We start from the raw sequence: 7,153 nt of genomic DNA, 5'->3' as shown, positions 1-7,153 counted from the left end.
CCAAAAGCAGCCTGGAGAGAGAGAGAGAGAGAGAGAGAGAGAGAGAGAGAGAGAGAGAGAGAGAGAGAATATGTCCCACAGACATGTCCACAGGTCAGTCTGGTGGAAGCAGTTCCTCAAGTGAAGTTTCCTTTTCTGGGTGACTCTAGTTTGTGTGAAATCGACATAAATAATAACAGTCTTCATCTTTATGCCTTCTGGATTGTCTCACAGTACTAAGTAGACAATCCAATGAGGGTAATGAACACTGTACACCTCAGCATCTGGATAAATATCAGCCACTGGCACTCTACACATCCCACTTTGGACTTAGGGACATTTGTATTTCACAGGAGCAATGAAAGCAATGAACATATAAATATATGTGTGTCATATTACTCACCAAACAGTGGTGTTTTAGTCTACAGAAGATCGTGTGTAATTCAGTGGTGGTCTGTATCGCATAGCAGTGTGGTAGCATTCTTAGCCTGTGTAAGCATACTCTATGATACTCACATAAGGACAAAATCACTCAACAATGAATATCAGAATGCTGCTGTCACAGAGGGACACATGACTGGCCATCTATACTACCTAGGAGCAAAGTAGAAAGTATTCTAAGGAAATAAATGAATTACCTTTTCCCCAACTCAGATTCTCCAAGGTCTTGATACAGAGTTGTGCTCCCTCATAGATGATAACTGATGCTAGAGGAATTGGGGTACTCTACCCCCCAAATATTTCAGTAAGTGTCCAGAGAACCCTGAGAGTCTTGATTTTGTGGTGCTCTTAGTATTCTACAAGAGCAAGAGCATGATTGTATGTGAGCAGGAGACTAGCACAATTGTGAGGGAGACAAATGTCAGCGAAGTCTAACTCGTCCAGTGTTCACCATCGGAGGTTAGGAAGGCAAGATGGGCTCACTGACAGTGTCCACTGGCTGCCCCTGACCTGGCTGAACACGGGGAGAGGAGCAGAGCAGCTGTGAAGGCAGTACCTCTGCTCTCCTTAACCCTGCACCGAGGTGGAAATCTTCAGCCAGCAGCTAATCATCCAAGTGCTGCGCTGGGCTCTGTGTATATGTATGTGTATGTGTATATGTATATGTATATGTATATGTACACACTAAATATACACTATAAACACAGTGAAGTAAACATTTTTTGTCTTCTTAGGGTTTTGGGTTTTTTTGTTTGTTTGTTTTGTTTTGTTTTTTTTTTTTTGTTGTTGTTTTTTTTTTTTTTTTTTGGTTTCTCGAGACAAGGTTTCTCTGTGTAGCTTTGCGCCTTTCCTGGGACTCACTTGGTAGCCCAGGCTGGCCTTGAACTCACAGAGATCCGCCTGCCTCTGCCTCCCGAGTGCTGGGATTAAAGGCATGCGCCACCACCGCCCGGCTTTTTTTTTTTTTTTTTTTTTTTAGGTCTTTCTACACAGCTCTGGCTGTCCTGGAACTCACTGTGTTGACAAAGCCTGCCTTAAATTCACAGAGATAAGCCTGCCTCTGCCTCCTGAGTGCTGGGATTAAAGGTGTGGCATGCCACTACACTAGGCTAAAATGTATTTTCTAAAGAAAGCAAAATAGAGTTATGAAAAAGAAAACCAAGCAACAGCAAGCCCGAGCACATCTGGAACTTTGATGATGATGATTATTCTTCTTCTTCTTCTTCTTCTTCTTCTTCTTCTTCTTCTTCTTCTTCTTCTTCTTCTTCTTCTTCTTCTTCTTCTTCTTTTTGGTTTTTACAAGACAGGGCTTCTCTGTGTAGCTTTGCACCTTTCCTAGAACTTACTCTGTATCCCAGGCTGGCCTCGAACTCACAGAGATCCGCCTGGCTCTGCCTCCCGAGTGCTGGGATTAAAGGCGTGCGCCACCGCCGCCCGCGAACTTTGATTCTTTTGTTGTTATCTCCTATTAATTGGTTTGACTGTTTTGAGACACGGTCTTGCCAGAACTGTCCCCAGGCTTTCTAGGTAGCCCTGGCTGGCCTTGGATTCTGCCTCAGTGCTGGGATTGCAGGTGTGAGCCGCTCCCTGGTGTGAGCCGCTTTTGCAAGGCAAGGAGAGCTGAGTGAACACTCTCCCTGACTGCTTCACTTTGCCGTTTCCAACAGGCTCTGTCAGCAAGCAGGGGAGGACTCCTGCCTGTCCATCACCACCTCACCTGCTCTCCACAACTCTAGTCTCATCCTTTACTGTTCCAGAGTTCTCAGTTTTCTTATTTTGGTTTGTTTCATTTTGGTTCGGTTTTTGCTTTTTTTATTTTTCTTTCAAGACAGGGTCTCACTATGTAGTTCTGGCTGACCTGGAACTCACGTGCTTCTGCCTCCCAAGTGCTGGGATTAAAGGCCTGTGCCAGCCACTATGCCTGACCAGTTTTCCGTTTTCTAACCTCTTCGAATGCAAATCTCCTTAGGAGGGGATCGGTAGCAGAGACTGTTATTGCCCTGGAGAGACCAAGAAATGCACTAAGATGTGCACATGGGGGAGGGACTGCAGACAGCAATGGAGCAGGTACAGAATGGCTCAGTGACACGGAGAGGTGGCCTAGGGACAGCGTGACAGCCTTACTTGGCATTAGCCGCTTTCAACGATTGGCACATCTCTTGGGCATTATGCTTGCAGGCCCCTCTGTCTCGTTTCTGGGGTGTGTTCCCCCAGCACTGTCCTCATTCCTGCCTCCTGTGGAGCTTAGCAGTGCCCATGCTGCCTAGGGGGTAAGCATGGGCACTAGAAAGAAAAGGAGACAGGAAGTCAGAAGACTTGAGTTCTCTGAATCTTTGAGCCACTCACATCTTCAACAGACTTCATTTTCCACGTTTTTTCAAGAAGATGATGGATGACACCCTCTGAACCCTGGGCTTCTTCCTCCCCAGCCTGCTCCTTGTTCACTGTAATTAACAAGTGGACACAAATTCTGTAGCTTTCAAACATGGAAATAACCCAGATGTCCATGTGTGGATGAATGGATAGATGAGATTCACTATGTCCATACAGGGAAACATTTGTCAGCTTTAGAATGAAGTGACATTCTCTTGTGCTCATAATATGGGCAAACCTTGAGGAGACCAAGCTAAGTGAAATAAGCCACACTCAAAGGGTAGATTGGGGCTAGTGATATAGCTCAGTGGGAGAATATTTACATGACATGCATAAGGCCATGGGTTCAGTCCTCTCTCTCTCTCTCTCTCTCTCTCTCTCTCTCTCTCTCTCTCACACACACACACACACACACACACACACACACACACACACACACGCGCGCGCGCGCGCGCGCACAGTTTTGTGTGGTTCTACACAGATAAGGTACTTGGAAAGGGAAAATTCAGAGATAGGAATGAAAATATGATGATTAGGGAGCACAAAGATGGGGGAAATGGGACCTTTTCTTTTAGTGGATGAAGATAATGAATTTATTTAGTTAGAGATAATGAAAATGTTATGGAAATGAATAGTGATGACAGTTTATACAATAATGGGTATAGTTAATGCCACAGAACCCAACACTTGGCATAGCTAAAAGTGGCAAATGTGTGATGTAAGCTGGATAGTACTGAAAAGTATTAAACAAGTGTGGAGCACACAGTAGCCTGCTTAAGGCTTTGCCCCTGCCCTTGCTGAGGAACAGTTTGACATTCGGCCAAGCTTGTCACTTCTCAGACTTTGAGCCCCTGCCATGGTGCTTCCCAGGAATGGTTCTCATTGGGCCTCCAGCACATTTTGGACCTTTTCTGGTATCTGCATGGCTCCAGCATGGCCCAAGAAAAGCTTGGCCATGGCTCACTGACCACTTGGGAGCTGTTGTTCCAAACCTGCACCCATCTCCTATGCCCACAGACGGCATCACCTGGACCTATCCCATTTCTGAAAAGCTATTATTGGCAGCTGTGACCACAGCTTTCTGTTTTCACCAAATAGCTCTGATTGTATTACTGCTGCCTTTGGACTTTGTGGAAACTATTTTCTCAGCTTCTCCTGCAGTGGCTGCCCATCCTGATGCCTCACCATGGTCCTCTCCCTTCTCCATCCATTCTCTCTGCCTCGTAAGCTCTTGAACATTGTAGGAATGTCACAACACAGTACAATCTCTCGATCAGCCACACTTATTTTCGTTGCTACTTCATAACTGTAATTTTGCTGCTGTTATGAATCATAAGTAAATATCTGTGTTTTCTGATGGTCTTAGGCAGCCCCTGTGAAAGGATCGTTCAGCTCCAAAGGGTCATGACCTGCAGGTTTATGACCACTGTCCTAGAGCCACATGGAAGAAGACTATTTGTCATATTCCAGCATGGTTCTATGTAAACAAAATTGCTAAGGGTCCCTCTGTTCCAAGTCTCCGTTCTAGCAGATCCACTGTCTAGAATGCTCTCCTCTCTTCCCTCTTCCCTCCTTCCTTCTCCTCCCTCCCTCCCTCCTCCCCCCTTCCTCCTTTCCCCTTCTGTGTTAAGGATGGAACCCAGGGCCTGTGAGTGCTAAGGGCAGATGTGACCACTGAGCATCACCACAACCTCTTCTCTTTCTGTCTGACAAACTTCCATTTGTTCTTCTAGTCTCCGCGGAAACCTCAGCTCTGAGGACGTATTCCCTGGTTCTCATTCTGGCCTTGTGAGGAGATATTGCCATAGCCCTCTCTAGGTCTACCCTATGAGACTTGTGGTATCAGGGAGTGTAGCTCACATTAGTTTGTGCATCCTTAGACACAGAGCCGAACACAGCAAATATTGGTTGAATAAGAAGACATTTTTTTCCAGGCATAGTAGCACATATCTTTTTTTTTAATTGAAAATAATTTTTTTTCAGACAATATGACAATATATTCCAATGATGGTTTCCCTCTCCCAAGTCCTCCCAGATCCCCCCAACTCCACACCTTTTTTTTCTCTTTCCTTCTTTAGAATACAAACAGGCATCTACAGATAATAAAAATAATACAATAATATAAAATAAAAACAAACAAACCAGGACAGAATAAAACAAAGAGAAGAAAAAGAGCCAAAGAAAAAGCACAAGAAACACAGAGACGCAGCACACAGGTTTGCGCACTTAGACATCCTGCAAAACACAACAGCGGAAACTGATGGATCTGCAAAAGACCTGCAAGGAAAGATGAAGAAAAAATAATGCTCCGACAAAGCATTGTGGGACAACAAACTTACAAAATGCTGTCAGATTCATTTTACGTTGGCCCTCTACTGCTGGTCATGGGATCTGTCCTGAAGAGTGGTTTGTATACCTAGTGAGACTCCATTGTACAAGAATAATTAGTGCTTTGCAAGTGCTTATCAACTAGATCTAGCTTCTGGTTTAAGGATGGCCGGCGTGAGTGGCACTTATTTTAACCCCAGCACTTGGGAAGCAGAGGCATGTGGGTCTCCGCAAGTTCTAGGTCAGCCTGGCTTACATAGTGAGTTCTTGGCCAGCTAGGACTGTGTGGGATGACCCTGTATCCAAAAAAAAATTAGATATTTTTATAGGTTTGGTCTAACTGACTATAATTTAATTAAAATGTTGGTTCTTCTAGTCCATTATGTTCTTACTAAGCCACCTTTTTAAGCTCCCCAATAAGTAGTTAATGTAATACTTACTATACCAATTAGAGTAAGGTTGGCTGCAATCCTGAAACAATATTAGCATAAAAATAGAACATTTTGAGGCAGGGGGTGGTGGCACACACCTTCAGTTTGAGGCTAGCCTGGTGTACAGAGTGAGTTCCAGGACAGCTAGGGCAACTCAGAGAAATACTGTCTGGAAAAGAAAAAGAAAGAAAGAAAGAAAGAAAGAAAGAAAGAAAGAAAGAAAGGAAGGAAGGAAGGAAGGAAGGAAGGAAGGAAGGAAGGAAGGAAGGAAGGAAGGAAGAAAAATGTTTTTATTGCTGATTTTGTTTTATGAAATTGTTTTCACTCTGTTGCCCAGGTTAGTCTCCAATTTATGTGCTCAAGTGGTCCTCCTGCCTCAGCCTCCCAAACAGCTGGCAAAAATTTTTATCCTCGTCCTCTACAAATTCAAGGCTAGAGAGTGCCTCTCAGATGTGTCTCTATGCCATGTCTTAATTACAGCCTCACTGTCTCATCCCAGCATTGGCCGCTGTCCTTGTGGCCCAGATGAAGGCTAGACTCAAATTCTAGACAGTAGGTTAGAACAAGGTATACACTGTCTTTCCAGAAAGTCCCCCCAGAAACTCAGAATCATTATTTTTTCTTACATCAGTCCTAACTAGTTATGAGAGACTGGGGTATACGGTCCTTATGTCCCCAGCCAAGCACTCTATCCAGGGGAGGCGTGTGAATATTTAGGAACAAAAGCTAGGTAAGCCATGCTTTTGTTTTAAAAGAAATCTAAAGTTGGGCATCGTGGTGCAGATTTGTGATCTGTGCTGCTTGGGGAGCTACAGCAATAGAAATCAAAATTCAAGACCTGCCTTGACAAATTAGTGAGATGTCATCTCAAAATTTTAAGAAGTAAAAAGAGTTGGGAATGAAGTTTAGAGGGTTCTCTTTGCATGTATAAGGTCATTTGTTGTATTTTCAGGGGAGGGGAGGGTTTAGGGGCAGGCAGAGAGACAGAGACAGAGAGATATAGAGAATAATCTAGACAAAAGTAGATTTCAATGTATTCTTCCCAACTCTTAACCTTACCAGAAGCTGTGAAGTCTGGAGTATCTTTAACACAAAGAAGTGAATACCTTTCCAGATTGAGGTTTCCCTGCCTTAACCAGCACTTTGGCCTTAACATTAGGATGAGACTCAGACGCGGTGTGAGGCTGAATGGAAGAGGTGAGTAGAGAGAAGAGAACGGTGATTACAAAAGTGCTTCCCATTTGAACACTTCATCATGGCCTCTGCATGTCACTGGCTGCATTTTCTTTGAACTGTGTCTCCCCTCAGCTTTGGGGGCAGGGCTCCTTCTGGCTCTGCAAATATCAGACATCTGCAGTTCCACCTCCAGCAGCTAGGGGGCGCTATTCCACCACGGCCCACAGGGAGCAGATTAATTCACACCTTTTTTCCTGTCACATAAAAGGTGACTTCAAAGGCCACAGAAGATTCTCCTCAGCAAGACAGAGGAGAGACTGCCACCTGCTTGCCTGTCTGACACTAGGGGAACCCATCCTGTGCTCCTCAGGACCCGCTCTGTCCACCGTTGTTGGATCAGCCACAGTGTAACATCATGTCCTGTG

Source organism: Peromyscus maniculatus, chromosome 2, assembly GCF_049852395.1.
Source record: "Peromyscus maniculatus bairdii isolate BWxNUB_F1_BW_parent chromosome 2, HU_Pman_BW_mat_3.1, whole genome shotgun sequence".
NCBI lineage: Eukaryota > Metazoa > Chordata > Mammalia > Rodentia > Cricetidae > Peromyscus > Peromyscus maniculatus.
Note: the sequence above shows the minus strand (reverse complement) of the source record.